The sequence below is a fragment of the Oryzias latipes genome, chromosome 16 (genome assembly GCF_053564925.1).
Source record: "Oryzias latipes strain Hd-rR chromosome 16, Olatipes_Hd-rR_3.1".
Taxonomy (NCBI): Eukaryota; Metazoa; Chordata; class Actinopteri; order Beloniformes; family Adrianichthyidae; genus Oryzias; species Oryzias latipes.
The window spans coordinates 7,002,769-7,021,892 of record NC_136252.1 but is presented as its reverse complement, the minus strand read 5'-3'; the positions used below and the strand labels follow the sequence as shown (position 1 = coordinate 7,021,892).

The 19,124-nt window shown below is 42.2% G+C and overlaps 1 long non-coding RNA gene across 1 annotated transcript; it reads left to right on the top strand.

Annotated features, from left to right (window-relative positions):
- Positions 1 to 3,220: 3,220 nt before the first annotated feature.
- LOC144984461 (uncharacterized) lies at positions 3,221 to 3,890 on the top strand. Its single transcript, XR_013648174.1, has 2 exons — positions 3,221 to 3,523; positions 3,602 to 3,890. It is a non-coding gene; the product is annotated as an uncharacterized LOC144984461 (long non-coding RNA).
- Positions 3,891 to 19,124: the final 15,234 nt, after the last annotated feature.

Here is a 19,124-nt window from a genome sequence, read left to right as displayed (position 1 = left end):
TGCCCAGCCACCCTGTGGAAGAAGCTCATTTTGGCTGTTTGTTTCCGGGACCTAGTTCTTTCAGTCATATCATCAAATGTTTTTTGTTTGAATCGCCCTTAGTCTGGCTCGTCCCCCAGGACCAGTTTGCCATGAAACAGCCAAACAGGGCAAATGCTTCTAGCAACACAATCCTGGGATCATTCGGGCACGCAAACCCCTCCACCACGATAAGGTGGCGATTCAGGGAGGGGAGCCAATTACTAACAATTACTGTGGGGAAACCGACGATCTCGGAGAAAAACCCACAGGACTGCCAGGATTTGTTTGAGTTATTTCCCTACAAATTTAGGTGACTGATATTATTTTATTTACTCTATTAGTATTTTATTAATTTGTTTTATTTGTATTATTTGTATTCGTATATTTATTATAAGATATTTAATAATTGTTGGTTTTGGTCTGATTTGGCCTGGTCTGGTTGGTTTTGGTTTGGTTTGGTTTGGTTTGGTTTGGCTTGGTTTGGTCTGGTTTGGCCTGGTCTAGTTCCGTTTGGTTTGGTCTGGTTCCGTTTGGTTTGGCTTGGTTTTGGTTTGGTCTGGTTTGATTTTGTTTGGTTTGGGGGGGGGGTAGTTTTTTGGGCTGTACCTCTTTGTTCAGTGAAACTTCACAGCTAAACTGAAAAGCTGGAAGCTCAATAATTGGTTTTTGGTCTACATCTGTGTAAAGGTCACCAATTCTTAAAGAATCAATTTTTAAAAAGTGGGGGGCAACCGAAGTGCTCGGAGAAAACCCACGCAGACCCAGTTCTGTCAGCCAACCATGTTAACCGACAGACTGAAGTGCTGCCCCTGTTTTTGACCTGATTTTGGTGACAGACGTTTTCACACAGTGTAGAGGAATTTTTAGAGAAGATTTTCTTCTTGGGTTTGGAGGTACAGACCTGGCAGTCAGAGGCCAAATTGATGGATGAGTTTCTGATGGATTGGGTTGGGGTTGGGGGTGGGGTGGGGGTTTAGGGGGGTAACCTGATGCCTTTAGAAGTGTCTTTTTCTTCTAAATGCTGCCTGACTTTGTAAACTCTTGTCAGTGTTGTGATCTTGCTGGGTTCCAGGATTCCTCTTTTGTAAGGCAGCTTGATAGTTATTGATGGCATCTCTTTGTTGTTGGATCCTGCCTGGTTTCTTTTTGGAACTGGAGCGTTCCTCTAATTTAGCCAGATGTTCTCTAATTGTCTCTCTTTGCTGTTGGATCCTGCCTGGTTTCTTTTTCATGCTGGAACATTCCTGGGAAACAGCAGCTGGTCTTTGAGGAGTATTGGTGACCTCTTTTGCTTCAGGCTGTAGGTGGACCTCCAATGCTGGTGGCTCTTCTGGGTTGGTGGTGTGAGAGCCAGCAGTGGGCTGCACCCTCCCCATAGTGAAGAATGGATGTTGCAGTGCTTCACTTGGAGAGATGCGTTTGCTTGGATCCACCATCAGCATCCGCTTCAGCAGGTCCACAAACTGTTGCACTTCTTTGATTTTTGTTTTGTCCAAACAGCTGTGGATGAGTTGGTCACAGGACCAGAACGGAATGTTGTCTTCGACCAGTCTCCCTTTTTTCTTGCTTTGCTCTTGGGGTGTGTCCAGCTTCCAGACATCCTGAGAGTTTTCTTTGGTCTTGGTAAAAAATCTTGTGGTGTAAACCCCTTGGTTTAGAACTTTCTCCTCAGGCATGCCTTGCATCTTCACCATGGCTCGGAGGATGTTGTATTCAGCGTCCCATCCATGGATGAAGCTCCCCGTGTACAGCACAAAGAGAATGTAGCCAACTGTCCACAAATCTACACTTTGGTCTAAGGGCAGACCCAGGATGACTTCAGGTGCCCTGTAGCAAATGTTCTGCATCATAGCTCCAGTACGCATGTGTCCAATTTTCTCAGCCAAACCAAAATCTATGAGTTTGACCCTGAAAGGCTCTGAAACTTGATCCACCAGCATGATGTTGTCCAGTTTAATGTCACAGTGGACCAAGTTGACGCTTTTCAGGCCTTTCAGGGCAACAATCAACTGCCAGGCAATGGTCCTGATTTCCTCCACAGTCAGGGGATGGAAATCCCTTTTTTCCATGAAATCCAGAAGGCTCTGATCCAACACTTCAAAAGCGATGCACGTGTACTTTTTATATTTAAAGCTCTCCACAAACTTGACCAGGTTGTGATCGTCGGCGTTGATCTGGCTGAGCTCTTCCAGAGCATTGATTTCCATTTGGCCTGAACCCCAAATGATTTTGATTGCCACAACTTGGTCAGTTCCCAGTTTCTTACATTTGGCCACTTTTCCATAAGAGCCTTCACCAAGAAACTTTTCCACCTTATAAACTCCTTTGCGGCCGAGAAGAATGAAGCCCTCTCTCACCTCACAGGGAGTATCCGACAAAGAAGAATCCATCATGATTCGTGGTGATAATTTAGTGTTGAAGATGTCGTGTAATGATAAACAGAAATACCAACTTTGTTTTCACAAAGGGGGCTTTGAACTTTAGAGAATACCTGCAGGACCTTACGGCTCTGAGTGCTTCTAGAAAGTTCTGGTGAGTTTAAGATGTGGGGGGTATTTATGCTTTTTTTCTGATGACATCATTTTGTGTAATCCTAGGTCAGAGCCAGTTACTCCACAACAAAAAACGTCATGTATATCATAGACTTGGTTTCCATGACAACCTGGAGATTTGCGCATGCGCAAACCTGGACCTTGATTCATGCGCATGCGTGTGTGTCTGCTGTGTATTTCTATTTTACCTCCTTATTTTCATGTAATCTCTGGAGGATGCTCCTTCTGAAAGATGCTTTAAGGAACCTAACTACCGCAAAGGGGGAGGGGCCTCAGTCTGAGGTTCTGGTTCGTCTGGTCCAGTTCCAACAGTCCTTAATTGTTTTTCGCGGAGCTTTTCACCGCTAAGATGATGTTGATTCATATTCCAGCATGTGGTCAGTCAGTGATGGGATGGATGTTCTAAAAGTGTTTTTAAATACAACATGCAGAATGGAAGCTCTGAAATGAGTTCTTACTGCATTGCGTAACGATGTTCTTCTTAGTTTTGGATTTGAAATAAGAATGGAGAAAAGTGCTTAAGCCCCGCCCCCTCCCGCAGTTCTCATTCCGAGCCTGCAGCCCCGTGTGGGCGTGGCTCGGAGCTACAGGTGCCAGGTGTGTCCAGAATTGGGCTTTGAGCCTCTTTTCTGCATTTGCAGGTGTGTGACGGAACAGAGTCACTTCCACAGCCTCTGATTCAATCTGACATCTTCAGATTCATTTCTGCACATCTCTCTGTCAGTGCGGTGCTGCTCTGCCACCTGCAGCGCTCCTCTCCCAAACGGGATCCAGCTGCTGCTTTGCGTCACTTTGTTTTCCAGGGTTCGGTTCTGTCGGGCGTCGCTGCTCGGCGGACGGGTGTCCCGGACCGACGGAACACCGGATGGAGGCGCGGCCCTGGTTCCAGTGGGAGCTGCTTGGGACTGCAGCACCCTTGGGTCTGGTGGTTCGGCAGAATTTTTTTATTGGTATTTTTCTCCTCATCATTTGGAGTGTTTTCAATAGATGTTCAGTTGTGAATTGAACTTGTGGTTCCTCTGTTACAGACATTGGGAGTTCTGGGTTCTCTGGGACTGTGGTTCTGGTTCTGGGTTCCTGTATGCAGTGTGTTTCACATCTTCTGTTTTTTTTTACTTGTTTTCCATTCAGTTCCAGCCAGCCTGGAGGACGCTGAAGCTGGCTTCACTAAAGGAACATTCCACTGCATTTTTCACACTAAGACCCCCTCAGACCAGGTCCTGTTCCAAAACCACAGGACCTGGACTGCTCAAACCAGCATTGAATTATGAGTTAGATGGAAGAGAATGCATTAAACACAGTTTCTGATTTGTGAAACCTTTGTCTTATTTGTGAAAATGTGAAATAGGAGGATTTTTATTGTATTTTACACACAGAGTCCACCTCAGACCAGGTCCTGTTCACAAACCGCTGGAGCTGGTGGCCATAACACATCATCTGGGTGCTCAAAATCACTGTGTTGCATTTCCCACAGATGGGCACAGACAGAAGCTGGAACTTTTACGATGGACTCCAAGACTCCAAGAAGGCTGGACGAGGCGACGTCACAATCTCAGACATCAACATAGCAAAATACTGGGAAACATGTCAGATTGGACACAGTATTAGGTTGGTTTTTTTTGTACTTCTCGCTGGATTTCCTCTTTGTGACTGAGACCTGGGCATGTCCCGGTGAGTGCAGTACTTTAGTAGAACTTGTACCAGAAGGTTGTTCTTATTTAAGCTCCCCGCAGAAGTCTGGACAGGAAGGAGGAACGGCGTCTGTTTTCATAAATGGTTTTAAGTGCAACCAATGCTGTCTGTGATCATCATATTCCAGCTTTGAACTGACTTTATTTGAGGTGGGAAGGTCCGACCCAGTGCTGTGCGCTGTTGTTTAAAGACCTCCCAAATTCCAGCAAACACTTTGTGAAGGATTTCTCTGACTTTTTGGCTGAAATTATCCCATTTTATGATCGTGTTCTTATTGTTGAAGATTTTAATATTCATGTGTGTAGTCCTGAAAAGCCGTTGGTGAAGGACTTCTTTGAGATCATTGACTTTTAATGTAGTTCAGTGGATTTCTGGAGCCACTCATGATAAAGGACATATACTGGATCTTATCCTCTCCTGTGGACTGCCTGTTTTTAACATGGAGATCTGTGACTCAGCTATTTTAGATCACATGCCTGTGGTGTTTGAAGCTGGACTTTCACATGCTGCAGTTAAATCTACCGCTCCTCTTCAGTGCAGCAGGATTTTTAACTCTTCCACTGCTGGTCAGTTTTCCTCTGCTTTTAACCAGCTCACGGCTCCCTCCTCTGCTGCTGATGTTCTGGAGCTCAGTTCCTGGTTTCATTCCTCCTGCAGTAACATCCTGGAATCTGTGGCTCCTCTAAAGATACTAAAGCCTCGTTCTAAACCTGAGCCCTGGTTCAATGGGAGAACCCGAGCAGCTCGGAGGGCCTGTAGAAAAGCAGAACGTTGCTGGAAGAAGGACAAATTACAGATCTCCCTACAAATCCTGAAGAACTGTTGGAACTTTCATCAGGACACTATAAAACAGGCCAAAAAAAAGAGTACTTGGCCAATATTATTTTTAATCAGCATAACCCACGGAGGCTTTTTGAAATGATGCTCTTAATGTCCCACAGGCAGATTCTCTAGAAGCTTCACCTGACATGTACAATATATTTTAATAAGTTTTCAAACACAAGGGCTGGCATTATTCTCCCTTCTTCTGACCCTTTGACCTGTGTTTGTTGACTTTTGTTGACGCCCATTTTCAGAGAATTTGCGCCCGTGTCTCTTCAATTTTTAAACGAGTTGGTCAGTCAGAGTAAACCATCAGTTTCTCCCCTAGATTCCCTCCCTCCCAAGCGTTTTAAGGAGGTTTTCCCCAGCGTTGCACAGACAGTCCTTATAATCATCAACAGCGGTCTGACTGCTGGTGTCGCCCCTGCTGTTTTTAAACATGCAACAGATCCGCCTCTCATGAAAAAAAAACACTTGTTCATGCGTATGTGTGTATGTCGTGTTATGAGGATCAGATTAATAGTGAAAGACCAAAAAATGTTGTTTTTTTAAGTTTTAAATGTTTATTTTTAAAGCACAGGATCTTTTTTTTTTACCCACAAATAAATTACAAAAACACCAAATTATTCTAAACTTGCAAAAAATTTGTTAGCTGATGCAACATTTATCTACATGTGTTGACATTATTTTACAACTGCAAAATACAGATGAAAGGAAAATGACTATTTATTATTTAGGACCCTCAGAAATGTTCAAATTTCATTTGAAATGTAAAAAAAATCGTTTTTTTTCTTCATGATGAATCTTTTTCATTTGCATTACTTTCCCTCTGATTCTGTACTGCACTCCTGTTAATGCTTCTATCTTCCAGTTTTGCTCTTTTTCAAATAAAAGTTTCCACTAAATGCTTTAACAAATTCGTGTTTTGAAAGGCTATTTAACATTTTGAAATGTTTCTGAAAATGTAAGTTTTTCTGGATAGAAAAAAAAAGATCTTTGGGACAAATAACATAAAACTTTTGACTGACAAAAATAGTGTAATTTACAAGTTTTAAATAAAATGTTTTCTATTGGAAATGTAAAAAATAAACTGAAAAGATAAAAAACAGAGAACGTGGCCTCACATAATTACCCAGTGCTTTTACCAGAATTTTCCAATCATCTCACAATGCAAAATCAATGTTAATCTAATGGAGTCCTTGTGATAAAACCCATAAATCATCTTCTGCTGTCCAGCTCTAAATAAAGGCTCCCATCAGAGGCTCTGCAGGGCGGTTCCCACAGAGACCAGGTTCCTGTCATCAGCTGCAGGTTCTATTCTGACACTGAAGTCAGCAGGTGATCCACAAAACTGAAACTGACGACCGAGTGCTGAAGCTCTGAGACACACTCTGCCTCCCTGACTACAGCTCCGTAACCCTTGTGCTATCTCAAATGACCCCCCCCCACCCTTACATTGATGTGTTCTCCATACCATGACAAAGGTGGATAAAGGTGGAAAGACTTCATGTAATCCATGGACACCAGTGAAGATCACAAATCATTGAAGAAAAAAGGCTCAGAGTACTCTCTAGTGGGTCTAGATGACCCAACTCCCAATGTTAAAGTGCCTAGGATAGCACAAGGGTTAATACAGAGTGTGGACTCCCTGAAAAACTTCAAAGATGGACGGACGAGCAAAGCATCACATCTGCCCACACCTTTGAGCTTCATCGTGCTTTTTCACTCTTGACCAGAATCTGTGGTCCTGTTTGTAATAGAAGGGATACATGTGTCTTAATTTTTTATAACTATTTATTTATAAGATAACATTGTTTTAATTGAATCTAAACTGAAGAGAACCTGATTTGACACAGAACCAAGTGGACCGAGGGAACTATTTACTTCAAACAAGAACAGATCAGGAGCAGGCGTGAAGACAAAAAAGCAATAGAAACTGAGAAGATGAAAACAAGAAGAAAGAAACAAGAGTAAAATAAAACAAAGTAAATCCTCATGCTAAACAAAACATGGAAAAAACAACATTAAACTTTACAATATGAAATACTGTTGGTCCAAATATTTACCTAAATGTGCCAACAGGAAGTCACTGGGTTCATAAATGTGACTTCCTGTTGTGGTGGTGGGTGGCTGACATTTGGCATCACAGTGCTAATCAGTCATTAGCCAACAAAAAGACGAGAACACAGGAGCAGAAACCATCTCAGGTGCAGCTGTGAGGCTCAAAAAACTTGAATGGTCCAAAAGGAGACCCTCAAAACTGCCAAGCATCACTTTTGGACCTTCAGAAAAAGATCAAATCCAGCCACTCTCATAAAACAATCACCTCTGAGTAAAAAGCAGCCTTATATTAAAGAAAACTGCCTTTTCTTCTTGAGAAAATGAAGGCTATATTTGATCATTTATTCCTATTTGTATTTATCACAAAAAAATGAACAGATTTTGCAAAAACAGACCTGTATACAAATCTTATTTTCAAACTTAGGACTAAAATAATTTGAAGCAGTTTCATTGTTAAAATAATTTATAAATAGATCATCAGCATAAATATATGCATAAACCTTTTATTTCTGTTGTAAGTTGACCTAAAACGTAATTTAATTAGGTCTGTATTATTCTAAAAAACAAACAAAAAAAGGCATCGATTGAAGCATGTGGCAACTTTATGTTCATATCTCACAAATCAAACGTATTTAACAGCTTCTTTGTCTTTCGAGGCAGGAAAAAATTATTTTGTGTTGCAAGATCGGGGAAACTAATCAAATGCTTTTAACATGTGAAGCTACTGGGAGAGAAGATGAATAAAAGATTTAGAAACAATAACAAAGAGGAAAAACTACTGGGAACGCTAAAACTTTGCACTTAAGATTCTTGCATTAAATAGACATGAAACTCTCACGGAGGCAGGATATGGGCTTCTGTTTTCAACCCAGCTTTGATCAGAGTGACACAAACAGATCCAGAGAGAGAAACAAAGAAACAAAGAAAAACAAACAAAAAAACAGACTTTTGACTGACAGCTTTAATTAACAAAAGCAGCATAAGTTTTTAGCATGTGCTTCGGCCCCTCTGGGACCCAAGCTGTGGAAACTGGGAAATCCCAGAACTCCTGACGTTACTAACTATTCATCTACTCACTAAATTGATGTTCATTTAAATAATGGTTTGTACTGATGCGGATGATCATTCTCTAGAATATTAAAGTTGGTTTACAGCTTTACTTTTACGGTGTATTCTTAAATTATCTGAGTGTATTATCTTTGTGTGTCCACCTTGAAGCTCAGGAATAACCTCACAGTACATTCATCCCCCTGGAGAGTAGTTTTGACAAAAGGTTTTCTCCGAAAATTTGAGAATTTTTAGAAACTGCCAAGCCTGTTGGGTATGAAAACCAAATGTTATGGTAACACCCCCACCCCCCTTGAAGACCCAGAAAAGACCTCAACCCTCAAAACGGCTGAGCTGAGGGCTCATGGATAAGCCCACACAAACCCGCCGCCGCTCACCATGAGCAACTCCAAAATGGTTCAATCCCTCTCTAAGGACTGAGTTTGAGAGCCCAGGCTGTGCCTAGAGGTAAGCCTAACTATATCTAGCAGGTACCTCTCAGCCTCCCGCTCGAGCTCCTTTCCTCTCAGAGAGGCAAGGTTCCATGTCCCAAAAGCCAAGTTTCATGAACCGGAGTTTGGGCCGCCATTGCACCAGCCCCTTTTGAGCTCTCCTACAGTTGGTGGGCCCATGGGAGAGTGATCCCACATCATCATTTTAGGCTGGGGCTGACAGGGGCCCACAGGAGCACCAAGCCTGGCTCCAGAGTGGGGCCCCAGTGACTCCAATCCAGGTGACTTAATGTGATCATGGTTCATTTTTCTCATAAAGGGGGTTCTAAACCACTTTTTGACTCATCACCCAGGACCTGTCTGCCATAGGAGACCATACTAGGGGTAAAAACACCAAACAGCTTAGCTACTGGGATTTCTTGAGCTCTCAAACCCCTCCACCACATTGAGGTGGTGGTTTACGGAGGGGCAGTCTTTCCAAATAATGATAGGTACACACATCACATTATACAACTTACAAACAAGGAATGCCGTCTGTTGTTAAGGTTCCTGTGCTGATTGTTCTTTCATTTCGATGTTCACCCTCAACTTTCATCCAGTCATCCACTGATCTTCAGAACCCTCTTAATCCATTTTAACTGTTGGGCGAAGACGGAATACACCCTGAACAGTTCGCCAGCCTGTTGTATAGCCTCAAATAGCAAATATGTCATGATCAGCAAGGCCGAGCAGACCCAGTTGCTGGAACCCGGAAGGAAAACAGGAGATTGAACTGGATTCAATGATCTATTGTCCCAGATTGTAGATGGTGACCAGAGGGTAAGTACAAACTATGTTTGTCCAAAGGCGTAGCAGCTCTTGAGAGGTGGGTAGGAGTTGTGTGAATTGAAGTCTTGGCTCTGCGTTGTGGCATGGCTTGGAGTAGTGGCGAGGCTCAGAGTCGTGACGTGGCTCGGAGACGTGGCATGGCTGGAGGTTAAGGATCTCTGAGGATTTTCTGCTGGTTTGTGTGGAGAAAGGACCCAGGTTGGCACAAATGGCATTGGTCCAGTAGACGAGGCACAAACTGGAATAAGTGAAGCATCAAAGATAGCGTAAACTCAATAGCGTGACCAGGTAAGCACCATAGAGGGCCAACAAACTGGCGATAAATTCTTCTTCTTCTTCTTGTGATTTTATTGGCGGGAGGCACTAACGTGAAGGTGCATTACCGCCACTTACTGTGTTGGAGTGTGGGTCAGAGTGGGGATTACCTAACCAAATTTAACTAAAAAAACAAAAACAAACTAAATTCTCCTCAATGACCTAGTTCTTTTCAAAAAACCTACAATTGCACCATTAAAATTCTACTGGCGATAAATGCTGGTAAAGGTTCCTCTTAAGTAGAGCTGGCTGGTGATGAGGTGAGTGCCAACAGCTGGGTCCAATCAGGAGAGCAGAGCAGAGAGGGGAGGGGGAGGGCTCCCAGAGGCACCATGACAAAATATTTCAAAAACCAAACCTGGAAAAGACTGATATTTAACCTTAACTGTGTTTTCTTTGCATCTAAAACTTAAATGTTGGTTTAAAACAGGTTTCAGATAATTTTTCTGACTTTTTTATGATTTTCTTCTTTCTTCATTTAAAGATATTTAAAAAATGAGAGACTTGGTTTCAAATATACACTAATCCAACCTAGTGCTGGGTTGGATCCCCTTTTGCCTTCAGAACTGCCTTAATCCCTGGTGGCATAGAATCAACAAGGTTCTGAGAACATTCCTCAGAGAGTCTGGTCCAAATTGACATGACAGCATCACACAGTTGCTGTAGATTTGTCAGCTGCACGTCCATGATGCCAATCTTCCATTTCATCACATCACAAAGGTGATCTACTGGGTTGAGATCTGGAGACTGTGGAGACCGTTTGAGTCTAGTGAACTCATTGTCATGTTCAAGAAACCAGTCAGAGATAATTCCAGCTTTATGACATGGTGTCTTATCCAGCTGGAAGTAGCCATCAGAAGATGGTACCTTGGTCAGAGAGGGATGGACATGGTCAGCAACAATACTCAGGTAGACTGTGGTGTTGGAACCATACTCAATTGGTACTAAGGGTCCAAAGTGTACCAAGCAAATATCCCCCACACCATTACACCACCTCCAACCTGAACTGTTAATACAAGGTAAGGATGGATCCATGCTTTCAAGTTGTTGACACTAAATTCTGACCCTATCATCTGAATGTGGCAGCAGAAACGGAGTCTTGTCAGACCAGACAAAGTTTTTCAGTTCTTCTGTTGTCCAGTTTTGGTGAGTCTGTGTGAATTGTAGCCTCAGTTTCCTGTTCTTAGCTGTTAGGAGTGGTACTCGGTGTGGTTTTCTGCTGCTGTAGTCCATCTGTCCTGAGGTTGGATGTGTTGTGTGTTCAGAGATGTTCTTCTGCAGACCTCAGTTGTAACCAGTGGTTCTTTGAGTTCCTGTTGTCTTTCTATCAGCTGGAACCAGTCTGGACATTCTCCTCTGACCTCTGGCATCAACAAGTCATTTCTGCCCACAGAACTGCTGCTCACTGGATATTTTCTCTTTTTTGGACCATTCTCTGCAAACCCTAGAGAGGGTTGTGGGTGAAAATCCCAGTAGATCAGCACTTTTGGAAATCCTCAGACCAGTCCGTCTGGCACCATGCCACGTTCAAAGTCACTTACATCCCTGTTCATCCCCATTCTGAGGCTCAGTTTGAACTGCAGCAGATTGACTTGACCATGTCCACATGCATAAATGCATTGAGTTGCTGCCATGTGATTAGCTGATTAGAAATTTGTGTTATCGAGTGTGTGTTGTTTTAGTTGTTTGGCATGTTTAAGAAGCAATTGGAAGAGTTTCCATTTCTTTGAAAAGATGCCAACTTGATCTTAAAAGTCTGTGAATGTGACTAGTGAATTAAAGAGTGGTTCTCTGCATAAATTAGACATGCCCCTCATGAGCAGATGTCGTGTAAGCACTTGCTGTTTTTCCCCACTTGTAATAATCCTGAAAGAGCCGTGCACAGAGTTACCGGGAATCCTCATCGACTGTGACATCTCTGTGATTCAAATGGAAGACTTGTGTACCTCTGAAGTTTACCAGCATCAAATATAAAACAAAACAAAACCTCATTGGTGCATCATAGCCTCTTTGATGCTAAATATTTCAAAAACCCTCCCCCATTTTCCTCTTGCTGGCAATCAGGAAACAATCCTTCCTCGTCTCTCTCTGGCCTCTTCTGGGACTTGGGGTACAGAGTGTAGCGGAAGTCATATGAATGCGAGATGACTGCTCCAATTCCAGCAGCGGATGGGTGTTAGCAGTGCAGGGAGGTCTAATTGGAGCTGTGGCTGCTTTCTCCATCAGAGGGGAGACCTGAGTCCTGAGTGTGAAGGAGCTCATTTCACTGCATCGTCAGTGACCTAGAAAAGAAACACTGATCACTCCCCGGAGCTGAAGGTAGCTCAGCTTAATGAATTGCGCTCGGCCCGAGTCTGCTGCTGATCACAGAAAGCAAAAGCTCTCTATTTGTGTGTGTGTGTGTGTGTTTCCCAAACAGGTCAGCTTCTCGAATCCCAGTTTTTGTCTCCACAAACAAGACTTTGAGATTCCCCTCTATCTGAAGAACCCGTACGTCACTTTGGAGGAAAACTGTCAGATAAGCTACGAGACAGAGACTGTAATGTGTGCTGAACGTCAGCAGGTTTGACGATCATGTCATGAAGTCACTCATCATGTAACCCTCTCCGTCCTGTGCAGGGTCATGCTGGAGCTGTCACTATGAGCACCTGATAACGGAGAGAAAAAACAGTTCTACTTAACTTTTTTACTTTGATGCCTCATATATTTATTACTGCCATGCCACTGCTGCTGTCAGTGTACAAATGACACACATCATTAGTACTTGTGGTGCCACGGGTGAGCATCCATTTTCTGTTAGTACCGTATTCCCAATATTCTATTCTACAGAGCACAGTTGCTTGTTAAATGGAGGTGGACTGAGCCTGTGAGGCGGCTAAAGGCAGTGATCCTCGAAGAAGCAGTCAGGTAATAAACCTTTTTTTAATGAAAAAATAAAAACTGCAGTAACAACAAAGACCAATGAAAGGAAACGGAAGAAATAAATATTTAACATGTTAATAAAAGGGAAGAGATCTTACTTTATTTTCCATTTCCTTTTTTTGGAGCAGCTGCCTCGTCACAGGTCTCCTAGACAAGCATGAACAAAAACGATATGGACCTGGTGCCTGTTGTTACTGTTACAGATTCAAGTATTCAATCTCCATAAAAAAACATAATTTATTTGTAAAGGTTTCCCTGAGTACAACATTTTGCATCTCTTTTAACTTTCTGTTTTCTCCTTTAGTTTCAAGATGCAGCATTTTGTACTTGCACAGTTTTGAATCTTTGATGATCATGAGTATAGTTCTCAGTCAATGATCACTGAGTTCATTACACATAGATGCTGCATCTGCACAACTACAGTGAAGAAAATTCGTCCATCCATCTTCAAAACCTGTTCAATCCTTTTTTGGGGTCACAGGACCGCTGGAGCCAACCTAACTGTTGGGTAATGGCGGGGTACGCCCAGTTTTAAAGTTTGTGGATCTTGATCAGCGTTAGTGTGGCAAGCGCAGAAAAATGGCGTTCCTTTTTAACCAGATTATTATGAAACTTTAATACATGAATCCCTGGCTCAAGCTGAATGAAATGACATGAAATACAAGATGAGAAAATCAGGAATGTGGCTGGGTTAACAGAAAACCTCCATTGCAAAGAATTTCCAAAAATGTACTTTTGCAGATTGTGACTTAAAAGGTTGCTATGCAGATGTTTATTATTTTTTTATTTTTTTACTTGTCACATGAATTTCTGACCAGGGTGGAAGAGGCAGACAGGGAGAGTGAAGGTGTGAAGCAGCTTCTCAGCCAGTAAGGGCAGGTAAAAAGGGGGCAATGGTAGGGCGGCAAGGGCAGGCAGCGCCTGTGGGCCAAACAACACCGCTTGCAGCTTTAATTGAAATTCACTTCTTTTCTACCAAGGGTAATTGTGTGGTGGCCTCTCAGCAGAGTCTAGAGATGTATCCTTCTCCCGTCGTGTTCTGCAGTGAATCAGGGTGGGACATTCTGTGGCAGGTGAAGGAGAACAGTCAGGTATTGCCCCTCAGTAGTTACCACTGTGGCTGCACCAGAGACGCCCCAGGAGCCAAACAGTGATCTCAGCTGCTGTTGGAGCTTCAACACTGTAGTTGGTGTCAAGCAGGACATTTTTGAAACACTTCACACAGGAGAAGGATTTGCAGAGTATGCTGATTTAGCTGATAAAGTTCTTACTTTCTTGCTTTTTTTCTGAGCTTTGTTACCACCACATGATATAACGAACTCAGAATGTCTAAATAACAACTCAAAACTCATCTATTTAAAATATCACATCCACCTTATCTGATTAATTTAATTTTAATTTTTTGATGACTTTACTTTGTTTTAAAGTGTCCTTTTATAATTTAAAAAATTCCTTCAAAAAATATGTTGTCGAATTTGGCTTTTATGTGACTTTATTTGCTTACTATTTTTTCCCATTTCAATCTGCTATCATGGCGTCTACACTGTCAGATTAGCTAAATGAACCTAGTTTCCCCTGATGCTTTAAGATAGAATTATAAATGATAGAATCCTGATGGTGTACATACATTTTTTTAATCAGTTTTCATCTGGCACTGTCTTCAAGACAAAGAAGAATATTTGTGGTTGGAAAAAGAGTTGTTTGATGTTTTTTTTAATACATTCATGCTGCTCCTCTACTGTCTTTCAGGCTCAAATAGTCTCTGTGCTCTTTTTCCTTTCAAAGGAAACCTCTCCCCATGCTTACATTTGTCTTCTGTTGACGTGCATTACAGCCTTCACATTAATCACCAGTCTGTCGGTCCATTTTTGCTCCTCCTGCTCTTGATTTATGCACATTCCTCTCTTTCCCCTTCCTTCACCGTGAATCACGCCTAATTAGCCACTCTCTAGATCTTATTTTCATAAAAGGCTGCAGGAAGGAGGAGCAGGGCGGGGGTTTGCTAGTGACAATTATTTTTCATGGGCTGCATAGAACAGGGAAAAGGGTAAATTTCTTATGATTGTTTATCACCTTTAAGAAAATCCACTTTTATTCTCGATATACATGTTACAGAAACATGCAGCTGTTTTTATGTTTTAAGACATCAACGGCGTATCAAAGACAAAAGATGCAGCAACATAAAATGGCTGACTCTGTCATATGGAAACAAAACTTGTTTTAAGAGGAATAAATGATCAAATTTGATCCACATTCAGACAATATTAGTGAAAAAATGGTGTCGATTTTTGTATTGAATTGTGCATGAAGAGTGCGCCTGCAGCTCTCTGAAGTGCTGCGTTTGTGCTCCACTACACTTTCCTTTGTTCCAATTAGCAGCTTCCATGGTTCTAAGTGCTGCAGTCCTATTAAAAAAAATGTGAAAAACAACTCACGAAAGAAAGTAGACGCAAGCACAGCGTGCTCTAGTTATAAACTTAAGAAGGAAAAAAAAAAGACTTTGACCGACTTAAAAGCAGAAATCAACCCAGAAAGTGGATGTCATTATGTGTAGGTAGACAGAAAATCCGCATATGTTCTCTGCACACATACACACACGCCATCCATCTTTGGAGCGTGGAATAAATGAGTCCCTACATTATTCAGAGCGTTCGGGCCCGTGGCTCCACTCACAGCAGCACCAACAGCCTGGAGGTGGATGTAGGGGGTGAGAAAACATTGGTTTAGGTGGGGAAGATCCGGTGACGTCCCCTGTTTAATTGACAACACACACACTCCCACATAGATATGTCTGCACTTACGATGTCTCCTGCCATACTGAGTGGCCCCATTGTTAATGCCCCCCTGGACAGAGTCTCCAGATGGCAGGGTGCCCATTATTGTGGCTCCCACTGTGAGGGCCTCTCAGTAGATGTGTGTTTGTTATTAAGAATGTGTGCACGTGCAAAAAAAAACCCAAAAGAGTCCGATCTTTCTTACTGTGTGCATGGTGGGCCAGCCTTGTGTCTACGCGTGCGTGGGGGAGGGGTTAAGGTGAGCTAGAGGCGACGTAAAGTGAGACAGTGCTGTGACATTCCTTCAAAGCACTAATCTACAAAGCGAAGTGCACTGCGCGTCCCCCTGAGGATTAACTCTGCCTTGGTCATTAGACCTCAGCCCAAAGGCCCTGAGGGGGTGCCGGCTGGATCTACGGCATGAAAGACAAAAAAAACACTCACACAGCCACACAGAGGTGCCGCCTAATGAATGTCATTACAAAGTAATGGCGGAAAATTACTCAGGGATAACACCTGGCTTCACACCTTCAGATGTGAACGTGAGGATGGGTTTGACGGCAGAAACTACTGAGCCCAAATAATATTCAACAACCAATTCTCATACATGCGGAGCAAAAGCAGCCAGCAGGAAGACGGGTCTATGGCAGAACAATAAGACGTCCATGAGCGTGTGACACTATGAAGGACTGAGAGGATGAGGAAAAAACAGAAATGAAAGAGGAAGAATTTGAACTTTTTTCATTTTTATCATCGCATTCACGAATGATCCTGACTGCAATCTGAACACAATTCCTGCGTGATATTCCAGAAGCATATTTCTTTGCCAGATAATAAAAAACAGGAAATGTAGATGCAAATTTAAATTTAAAATGAATAAAACTGATGATCTATTGTTAAAGTCGAGCAGTTGGTGCAAAGTAATTTAGTAATTCAGAGAAATATGCAGTTTGTAATCATTAAGACTAAAAGAAATGTAACAATATTTGCTATCAGTGTGTGACTGAAACGTTTTGGGCCTTCTAAGAACAGCACTATACAAGTATTACTATATACCACATCAATAACCTACACTCAACTGAAATTTACACAGAAAATACAAACTTGTTATTTGCAAACATGAATATTTTTATTATAATTGATATTATTACTTTGAATTGGTTTTTCCTTTTTAAAGAAAACATTTAAAAGGTTTTTGACGTTGGGTTTTATGTCTTTCCAGTCTAATTTTCTGCATTTTTAGCATTGCTGTCATCATGAATAAATACAGTTCCTACAGAAGTTTAGGCTAAATTGTTTCTACATGTTTGTGTTGCTCTTCTTCACACTTTCATCAACCTAAAACACTGGCAGCCTGCACTGCAAAAACAGAATCTTGAGGAAGTAAAACAATCTTGTTCCAAGAAAAAAATGCCCTGTTTTCTGTCTTGCAAAAAATAAATCTCATCACCGAAGTTTTTCAATAGCAAAATAGTTAGTTTGAAAAAAAAACATGTTATTTTCTATAATAGAATTTTTTTCTTAAAATAATAATTCTTGGTAAAAATAAATAAATAAATAAAAGACATTTTTTACCCCACTGGCAGATTATTTTGCTTAATTTAAGAAAATTGTTCAAATTGTAAGAAATTTTGATTTCTTTCTGGAAGTCTGTTTTTGCAGCTTTCCTTCAAACTTGTTTTTTATGAGCTAAGAGGTAAATGTGTTAAAGAGCACGCAGGTTAATGTGGGGCAGACAGATAACAGCTGCAGACAGGTCAGCCTCTTTCCTGCCACCAAACTGACGTATCCTCATTGTTGAATCAATTTCTTTCCTGTGTGACACGTGGACGACCGCGCCGCCGTGTTTCCCTTCCCTCCTCTGACATTTTCACACAATAGTACGGCATTCATCGCTCAGCAGTCAGAGGTGATATCATGATAGCTCCCTCAAGCTGCTGCTGCTTCGTTGATGGGAAACATTTGACTTTTGCCTCGTGGATGAATGCAACACTGAGAGTCAGAGAAGGTGACGGAGTGTCCTGTCCTTCATTCTCCATGTAGGCTGCAAATTCAGCAAAAAACAAGTCTAGAAATTTCTCCAAGGAAAGGCTATTTCAGGAATCAAGAAGAAGAAATTCGGTCTGATTTTTTATTTTATTTTTATGATCTGGCTGTGTTTAAATCTTCACCCCCACCACCATCCTTTCTTTGCAAAGAATTGCTTCCGTCCTGTTCAGTGATAAATTATTTACACAAGGTGCATCTACAGTCTCTCAGTGTGCTGCCGTTGCTGGGCCACATAGCCCAGAGGTGGAGGGGGGGGCGGGGCTGAGACGGGTGGCCAGGCACTTTACAAAAGAGCGAGCAAGCGAGGCGAAAATGCAGCGTTCTCCAAAGGTCACCACCACCCACCGGGTCTCCTGTGATATTTTCATTACTGAGGGGGAAGGAAAACATTCGCCCTGCTGCACTATTTGTGTACGTGCACCACCTGCAGGCCCACCGCAGCAGTCCCCAACGGCTGTCATCAGCAAGAGCTGAGCACAATCAACGGATGGAAAAGAGATGCTCTCAGTGTTTGCAGATGAGGAAAAAGTCTGCAGAGGAAGAGCACAGAAAGCTGTTTCGAGAATCGTACATAAATACTAAAAGGCCAGAAAATGAGGAAAGCACAGAGTAAAGAGTTACAGAGGAGAAAAAGATGGGGATGCAGGTGAGGAGATAGAAGGTGAAGGGGTGGGAGAAAGAGAGAAGAAATGGAAGACTTCATTACTGCAATGTCTGCTGCTAAAGCTGAGAATCAGATAAGCTCTGATAGTTTTTTCCTTTTGTCTTAGATACACTGCAATCGTGCTGATCTTCAATCGGTGCTGTAATTGGATTCTTCTGGGAAGATCAGAAAAAAATCCTATAAACTGTTACCTTTTTTTTGTCTCCACACACAGTAGCGGGAATATATAATAACCTGCACAGCCCTGGCTTTAAATGAAGCTGGGAGTCATAAAGTTCCATTATTTAGCTTCAAAAAAGGATTCAGAGTCACAGCTTTAATAATTAGTATGGATAGAACAGCTAACCAGGAGGTGTTTCTTAGTCCAGACAATCAGCTTAATGACAAAACATGACAGCAATGCAGTTGATATAAAGTCCTCTGACCCATTCCATAGTCTGCTGCTTCTACAGTTACTGTAGAGGTGCTCCTGTGATTCACTGATTCACAGTTGGAGGATATGGAGTCAGCCTCAGCTCTTTTCCGGGGGCTTTCCTGCCACAGAGGTGGTCGGAGCACACCAACGTCCAGCTGCAGAGATCACATCCTTCATCCGGCCTGGGAGTGCATCTGCGACCTTCAGGAAAATTCTCCTCAGACTTTCAGGTTCAGACAAACCTTTTGTTTTTTATAAGGAATAAACAACCTTTCAGATGTCCAGTTATTGATAAGAAAACTTATCGCAACAAAGGAATAAAGGAACAATCTATCAAAACCAGATTTATTTGGAGTTATTTTCATTTAAGGACATTGTTATTTGACTAAAGGCCAGACGTTTCTCTGGATCTGGAGCTGCTTTGCTGTAACCTTGCTTCTGTGAGCAGTAATGTCTTTGAGTTTGGGACTTTTTCAGTTCTGAACAGTGGAACGTGACGGTGTGTCCTTA